The following is a 9,030-nucleotide window of genomic DNA, read 5'->3' as shown; positions in this document are numbered from 1 at the left end:
GTAGTGTGCACGTACCTCACAGGAGTACGGCCACTAGCGTGGGTTCGGACTTAGCGAGCCACAGGGCCGCGTCTGCCGTCGCCTCGCGTGAACTAGCGCGCCGCTGCACACGTACGTTCGAGCGCAAACAAGCGCCGAGCGTACGCGGCAAGTACACAGTACTGCTCTCGAAATCCGCAACACTTTATTGCCTGCGGCAACACCACAAAACGCAGTACAACGCCCGCTCCCAAAGGCGGCGGGAGAAGCAAAACAGGCTTAACCACGCCACGGGCGAAAGTACAACACAAAGGGTGCCGCTAGCACGTCTCCGCGGGCAAAAGGGCTCACGGGACACGCCGCTGAGAGAACGTTTCCCTCGCGACTATGCTGCGTGCTCTCACGATCAGCGACCAAAACAGGGCCCGATCGCTCGGCAAGGGCAAACTCCGCTCGCGTTGGCTTCGATAGATACGGTTTCGGCGTAGTAAGACCACGCGCGAATGCACCGCACCGCTCTTCACCTAGCGTTCGGAAAGGCAACGTAAGGGTAACGCTCGCCGCTGGCCAAGGACCGTTGGCGAACTCCGTCCGAGCGAGCCCAAACAAGGAGCCGACGGACGGGAAAGAAAAATGCGTGCTTACCCACATGGTCCAGAGAGAGTCTGCCTCCCCCGCCGCGGCGCACGTCTCGCGAGAGCTCGAGCACGCGAGACTCGAACGTGGCGCCACCGGTCGCGATCCGGCCCGGGGGTGAGGAGGGTTTAACGTCACGCTCCGCTCGCCCAGCGCCGTAGGACGGCGGAGGAGGGGAGCGACATGATCGGACATGAGGATGGCAGAAATAGCGAAAAGCCCCGCGCAATGGCGACGGGCAAGCTCAATCCCACATCCCCCTCTCCTAAATTTGCCCTTTACCGGTCTGCAAAGGCAGCCGGCGGTCACCCACGCAGTTAAAATAACACTGCTATGAGCAACCACTAGCCTCAGTCCAGCCCTGGAGCTGCTGCTAAAAAAAGAATACATTATAATGCGAGAAAAATCAATAACAAAGACAATACGCTTGAAAACACATAATACAATAAAATGGCACTGCGGAAGGAAGGTAAAGAAAATTAAGGCAAGTGTTCGCGATGCTTGCGCGAAAGAGCGTCCACAGCGCGGAGGGGAGGCGGAGGCAGGAGGCTTCTTGAAGTCCTCAAACCGGGAACTGGCTCACCGATGGCGCGTCGCTCTTGACGACGATTGGCGCGAGAGTCCGACGGACGCCGCTTCGGTGGTGGTGCGAAGGTCCCGAATTTTCGGCTGGAATGACGGGAGACCTCGCTGGGACAGCCGGCCCTTTTTTTTGGAATCAATAAGGCCGACCCGAACTGGCTGCGAGGCATCCTGGAGTCGGCAAAGCGCAGGCATACCTGCTATGTCAGCTGGCCTAGCGCAGGAGCCATGACGGAGAGGGCAGCCAGGCTTCTCGACGACGGCCGAGAGCAGGGCACCGCTGGTCTGTCCGGCGTCAGCGGGTCATTGACCCGAGTGTCCACGTAGATGGGGTGAATTCACCACGCGCACTCTTTCTAGGCACGCACCAATGCACCACGCATGTACGCACGCACACACACACGTCACCGCACATACCAGCGCTTTCGCCAAGCGCGGCCCAAGTTCGCCGTTCAAGGCCACTGCGACTCATTTTTCCACGGCGTCATGTCGCCAACCGCGCACGCTCGCGTGGGAAGGCGCAAAGCGTCCTTCGTTCCTCTCCCCCCGCAAAGCACCACTATTCACGAACACTTCCGCAGGCACAAGAAATAAAACACGGAAAAAGTAAAAAGGACAAAATGACAGTCAATATGCGGCAAAACACAATCGAAAGAAACGTATTAAATACACATGAGTATTCAAATAAAAAAAACAGAAAAAACTAGCAGCAAACTGGGCGGGCCGACTTCTTTACGAGCACTGGCCGTAAGGAAGCTAGCATACTGAGGCTAGAAAGTAACTGAGGGCCTTCGGTTGCGGAAAACAGAGTCCGCCGTCCGGCGCGAAATCACAAAGGTGACCGCTTCCTCAGATTATACCGATGCGGGGTCCGAATGCGGTCCGCCGCACCGGGTGTGCCCCGTTGCTTGCGCGAAGTGCCACAGGGCGCTGGCGCGAGCTCGTCAGACCGTGATACAAAGGCTTTCAGGTCTGCGATATGGGCACGGCTGAGTTTTCCCGAAATGGGATTTTTCAGCAAGTACGCGAGTGGTGTCCAAGCTTTCTCCACTCGGTACGGACCAAGCCACTTAGGAGCGAGCGAGCTGAGAACCCCGTACTCGCGTCGCTAAGGGCGTGGTTGCGCTTCAGGACAAGATCGCCCACCTCAAATGCTAGGTCGCGATGCTTGCGGTCATATTGGGCCTTCTGCTGAGCCCTAGACGACGCCAAACTTTGCCTTGCTTTAGAGGAAGCTCGACAAAGCCGGTCCCGAAGCTTTGACGCGTAAGCCGAACAGTCTGGCTGCGTCTCCTCGTCCCCGAGCTGGCATTGAATGACACTGGTCACCGGATTTGCCAACTCCCTTCCAAAATTTAAGAAGGCGGCGAGAAACCAGTCGAGCGACTCTCGGATGTTCGAATGGCGAACGCGAGCTCGCTCAAATGGTCTGCCCAGTCCCTTTGACTTTCGGCAAAGGCCGCCAACATTGGTTTGAGCGTACGATTGACGCGCTCCGTCAAATTGGACTGGGGATGGTAGGGCGAAGTGGTGCAGTGATCAATTCCAAGGGAACGGCACGTGACACCAAACACCCGAGCGGTGAAATACGAAGCGTTGTCAGTGATGAGCCTTTCCGGAAAGCCGAACCGGCAAAACACTTCCTGCAGCTTCTCGAGCACCGCTCGCGCTGTCACCTTCCGAAGAGGGAACAATTCCACCCACTTCGAAAAGTGATCCACGACTACCATGAGGTGAATGAACCCCTGCTTACTTCTGGGAAAAGGTCCCATTAGATCGCAGGTGGCCACTTGCCACGGACGCTCACTGACAATCGGTTTCATCAGACCAGGTGGCTTGCCACCCCTAGACTTCACCGTTGACAGACGTGGCAGGAACGGCAATAGCGATAAACGTCACGCTTCATGCCGGGCCAGGTCACCGTCTTGCTCAGTTTTGCGAAAACTTTGGAGCCACTCAGGTGACCGGCCATGGTTCGTCGTGAGAGGATCGCAACAGGGCGACTCTCAGACTTTTGGGCATAACCACCTTAAACGGATCGATGGACTCGTCATCGGTGGCTACGTATTTCAGCAGGAGCCCGTCATGGTCCAGCAAATATGAATCCGCGGGGGACTCAGCGACACACGCTGGTTCCAGCCCCCCTTCCGCGCCCGCTGCAGGGCAAGCAGCGTAACGGCGCTCCGCCTCCCTGAGACCGTCGCAAATTTCGCGACAAAACGGATCACTTTGCTGAGCCTTCAGTAGCTCTTGTCTGCTGAAAGCGATTCCTATTCTCCCAAAGGGGAGCCTGGTATCGCGCCCACTCAGGACCGCAGCAACCGCCGCTTGCGTCGGCGCAACGGGTTTGCTCTCGGCATCGTGGCCTTCGGAGAGCTCACCCGCTGGCCGGCTTCGCGGTGCGCTGTTTGCCTGGATAGCAGCCAGGGTTCGTCCGAATGCGGCGGACTCGCCCCTTTCGCCGAACGGCGGCGAAGCCGCTGTTTCGCCCCCACCGCTTGCTTGTGCAAAGGCACCGCTAGCGGCTGTCGCCCCGGAATCAAGGTTCTCGGCAGACAATGGGCACGAGATAGCGCGTCAGCTACCACGTTGGTGCTCCCCTTTCGATACTGCACTGCAAAATTATAGTGCTGTATCAGGAGAGCCCAGCGCGCCAGCCTGCCCGCAGGCTCACGGAGCCGCATCAGCCAGCTGAGCGCACTGTGATCCGTTTGCACCACGAATTTCGTCCCATCAAGGTAGACGTCAAATTTCCGCAGTGCAAACACGATGGCGAGGCACTCCTTTTCGGTAACGGAATAATTTTTCTCCGCGGGTACCAAGGAGCGGCTGGCAAAGGCCAACGGCTGCAACACGCCATCGTATTCCTGTAGGAGAAACGGCTCCTAATCCCAGATCGCTCGCATCAGTCTGACAACGAACGGTCTGGTCAGGTCGGGGAGTCTGAGCTGCGCTGTCTCCGCAATGGCGCTAGACAGTCGGCAAAACGCCTCTTGCTGCTCAGGTCCCCATTGCCAAACAGCAGACTTACCCAAGAGCTTGGTCAAGGGCGCCTGCAGTCGGGCACAGGACGGAATGAAGGAACGGTAAAAGTTAACCATTCCCAAAAAGCGGCGAAGGCCACGTACGTCCTTGGGCACGGGGAAATCGAGGATTGCTCGAAGTTTCTCCCGATCCGGCTCAATGGAGCCTTCGCCCAGCGTAAACCCGAGTAACTGAATACGGGTCCTGCGCTAATTGGGCTTTCGCGGGATTTAACGTCATCCCGGCAGCCCGCACCCCTCTCGAGCACATCGGCAACATGGGCCAAGTGCTCTTCGAAGGTTCGTGAATAAATCACGATGTCGTCGAGGTAGCACAAGCAGTATGACCACTTTGCTTCCCCGAGGACGCGGTCCATGAGTCTTTGAAACGTCGCAGGAGCATTGCAAAGACCAAAGGCATACGAGTGAACTCGAACAACCCTCTGTGGGACGTGAAAGCAGTTTTGCACTGGTCACGCTCACCCATCCGTACCTGTAGGTAACCTTTCGAGGCGTCAAGCGTGGTAAAGTACCGTGCATCGCCCAGGTTTCCTACGATGGAGCTTATCGTAGGGAGCGGATAGGCATCCTTACGAGTCACTCCGTTCAGACGGCGATAGTCGACGCACAGGCGATGACTGCCGTCTTTCTTAGGCACCAACACAATTGGAGACGCCCAGGAGCTAGACGAACGGCGAATAATGCCTGCCGATAGCATGTCGTCTAGCAAGCCGTCGATAATCTGCCTTTTGGCGAGACTGACGGGCCTGGGGTTACACTTCAAAGGAAGCGCGTCGCCAGTTTCGATCACGTGGCTGACAAAATCGGTGCAGCCCGGTTGATCGGTGAAGAGCTCATCGTACTGGCGTAAAAGTGACGCAGACGAGCCTTCTGTGTATCATCCAAATGAGTCGCACAGGCGATCAAAGGATGTGGCGCCTCTTCGTGTCGTGTCGGTCGATCCAAAGGGGTTTCGAGCCGACGAGCGCGTACTGCCGGAGTATGACCCCGAAGTTTGCGCGCGACACGGTTCGTGCCGGCCCTCTCGTTCCCAAAGGGGACTGTGAGAGGAAGACTGCGTTGAGCAGGGGTATGACCCCGAACTCTCCGCGTGGCACGTTTCCGACGTTTCTGCGGCAAAGGCAACAGTAAGCGCCGGAGGGCTGATGAACGGCTTGAGTTGGGAAAAGGCCCATCACGATAGCCGCCATTCGCAATGTCCACAACGATCCCGGTCTTCAAAAGAAAGTCCCGACCGAGAATCACAGGAACATTGAGCCCTGGGAGATGAACAAAACGCGCGCGTCTCATTCGATCTCCCCATCTGACAGTCAACCTTGCGGCGCCAGCCGAATGGGCCACGCCTGTCGCAAGAGTGAATGTCGTTCGGCAGTCCCGCAAGCGCACCGAATGCTTCTGCAAGTGGGACAATACCTGTTCGCCGAACAACGAAGCGCTAGCGCCCGTGTCCAGCAACGCCGAAAATTCACGGCCGGCAATAATGACCGGAATGAACGGCGCATGCGTACCAGCAAGACAGCTTGCCCTGTACGCAGAGGGGATAAGCAAAGGTTGGGTCGCCCGTGCCTTCACGAACGACCCGCAAATCCGTTTCCCTGCCTCACAGGAGGCCTAGATCCGGTGCACTCCCTTGCTATGTGCCCTCTTTCACGGCAGCGAAAACAGCGCACTCCATCTCGGTCTCTTTCACGAGACGGAGCAGCCTCGAGCTGCTGTGATCGGCTCGCCACGTTATCACAGGATACGTTACGACGAGCGTCACCCACACTGCGTTGGGTCGAATGGCGTCCCTTCGTGTGGGTTTCAGGTGGTGCAGCACAGGCTGCCCGCCTTTCGTGCGTATAGGGATCAAGAGCGCGAGCGCTCACTCCCACGCGCAGCCACTGGCAGCCGCAAAGGCAGCGCCGTGGGGCTGCTGTTGGGGCACGGCCCCTCGCCATGCGCAGCGCGGCTCAAGGGCCTCGCTGGCTGGCGGCGGCGGGCGATAGGCACGCGCGGCGAGAAGGTCGCCTTGAATGCGCTTTGCCTCGGCGGCCAGCTCCTCCAAATCGCGGAAGCGACCGCCGCGCAGGTACGCCGAAAAGGTCGGATGTGCCTGCCGAATCACCCGTTCGACGCGTTCCTCGTTCGAGGCTCTGGGCTCAGCGATAGAGAAAAGGTCGTCCATCGCGCGTACGTACTCCTGAAGCGACTCATCAGGAGCTTGTGTACGGAGCTCGAGCTCTCGCCGCATCCTACTCTCGTAGTCAGCGGGTAGGAATTCGCGCAGAAAGGCCGCGCGGAACTCCTCGAGGGTTGCTGCTCGGTAACCGGAAAGCCGATACCACCTCGCCGCCGTATCAGTCAGTGCAGCCGGGACAACGCGCCCGAGCACCTCCTGATCGTCCAAACCCATTGCTCTCTGATAACGTGACAGAGAGTCAAGGTAGTCTCGGGCGCTGAGCAAATCCCCGTATCCGCTGTATGTTGGCACAGGCAACATAACAGCGGGGTGGGCGCGCTTTGGAACGGCCGAAAGCGTTTGGACAGCTCCCGAGAGCGCTTGGATCATCTCGACGGCGTTTTGCAGCAGCGTCTGCGTCGCACCTGCTTCACAGGAAGCCGTTGGTGCGTTAGCGGCGCGGTCGAGCGAAGGTGAACAGTCTCCCAGCTCGATCAGCGGTGCGGTTTCAAAAGGACCACCGCCCTGCGCGCCATTCCCAGAGCAAAAGAGGCTCCTAGAGGGATTTGCCTGCTGTCGAACATAATTGCCACTTGGGGCGGCTACCGTCGACAATACAGGCGCCTGCTCAGCGTGCGGTCGAACTGTCGGTTGCACGGCTGACGGCGGGCAAAAGTCGGCACGGGCCAGAGCCTGCGCCCCATCAATTCCACAGGGAACCGACTGAAAGCGCTGTGCCGTCGAACTGCCACGCATTTCGAAGGGTACTGCAGCAGTCGAAGGCGCCTGAGCGCACCGTTCGGGTAGGGCAAAGGGCCCAGTCCGCAACGACGCACCATCTCCAAAGGGAGCTGGCAGGCGCTTTGTGTCGTCCCCACAGGGGGTTGCGACACGTATGGGTGCACAAAGGTGCCCCTCGACGGAGGCACTGGCCTCGTTCTCGTGCAACGCGGCGTCCGCCAGAAAAGTCAACGGACAAAAATCCCGCGAAGCAGACATGTTGCGGCGAGCCCGAGACGCACAGGCGTACTGACTCGCTAAGAGCAGTCAAAAGCTTAATGAGCTTTTGATACCGCGTTGGGCGCCAGTGTAGTGTGCACGTACCTCACAGGAGTACGGCCACTAGCGTGGGTTCGGACTTAGCGAGCCACAGGGCCGCGTCTGCCGTCGCCTCGCGTGGACTAGCGCGCCGCTGCACACGCACGTTCGAGCGCAAACAAGGCGCCGAGCGTAACGCGGCAAGTACACAGTACTGCTCTCGAAATCCGCAACACTTTATTGCCTGCGGCAACACCACAAAACGCAGTACAACGCCCGCTCCCAAAGGCGGCGGGAGAAGCAAAACAGGCTTAACCACGCCACGGGCGAAAGTACAACACAAAGGGTGCCGCTAGCACGTCTCCGCGGGCAAAAGGGCTCACGGGGACACGCCGCTGAGAGAAACGTTCCCTCGCGACTATGCTGCGAGCTCTCACGATCAGCGACCAAAACAGGGCCCGATCGCTCGAGCAAGGGCAAACTCCGCTCGCGTTGGCTTCGATAGATACGGTTTCGGCGTAGTAAGACCACGCGCGAATGCACCGCACCGCTCTTCAGCCTAGCGTTCGGAAAGGACAACGTAAGGTAAGCGCTCGCCGCTGGCGCAAGGCACCGTTGGCGAACTCCGTCCGAGCGAGCCCAAACAAAGGAGCCGACGGACAGGAAAGAAAATGCGTGCTTACCCCACGAGGTCCAGAGAGAGTCTGCCTCCCCCGCCGCGCGCAACGTCTCGCGAGACGCGAGCACGCGAGACTCGAACGTGGCGCCACCGTCGCGATCCGGCGCCGGGGTGAGGAGGGTTTTAACGTCACCTCCGCTCGCCCAGCGCCGTAGGACGGCGGAGGAGGGGAGCGACATGATCGGACATGAGGATGGCAGAAATAGGCGAAAAGCCCGCGCAATGGCGACGGGCAAGCCTCAATCCCCACAGGGTATATGGCACAGTCGTTTGGGTATATGGCATCATTTGTAGAAAGTAGGGGGGACGATTTCTAGCTGATTTTGAGAATTAATTGTAAATTCCAGGCCGCGGGCTGCACTATAATGGTTGCCTCGCGTGTTCTCGGGAGCCTCGACTAGCAATCGGCAGCGTTTTCTGACCATGCTGAAAAAGTGTTGCCGGGCTCCTTCAAGAGATGTGATGCAGTTAAAACTCGATCTAACGAAACCCGATTTTACGGTGCTCCCGATCTAACGAAGAATTTCCATTCCCCGGCAGGTGCCCATAGGGCTCAATATTGTCATCAACCCGATTTAACGAAACTAACTTGGCTTCGAACACGATTTAACGAAGTTTTCCCAGCAACGAGTAAAAATGTGGTAATTTCTTTCTAGTTTTGACACAGACTGGTTTTTCTTCGAGCGTGCGCTCTAACGCTGTCGAGTTAAAACGTGTAGCCGCCTTATCACGACTGTATTGTTTTATTTGAAAGGGACACTAAAGAGAAACAATGAATTGGTTTAGATTGATAAAGTGTGCTCGGAGAACTCTTGTGTAGTTTATTTCACCAACATAGGTTTATTATTAGAGGAGAAACAAGTTCAAAGTTTCATCTTTAAATTTCTCGCCGAACTTTGTAATTCGTGACG

This window comes from Rhipicephalus sanguineus, chromosome 3 (genome assembly GCF_013339695.2).
Source record: "Rhipicephalus sanguineus isolate Rsan-2018 chromosome 3, BIME_Rsan_1.4, whole genome shotgun sequence".
In the NCBI taxonomy this organism is placed as follows: domain Eukaryota; kingdom Metazoa; phylum Arthropoda; class Arachnida; order Ixodida; family Ixodidae; genus Rhipicephalus; species Rhipicephalus sanguineus.
This window is presented reverse-complemented; position numbering follows the sequence as displayed.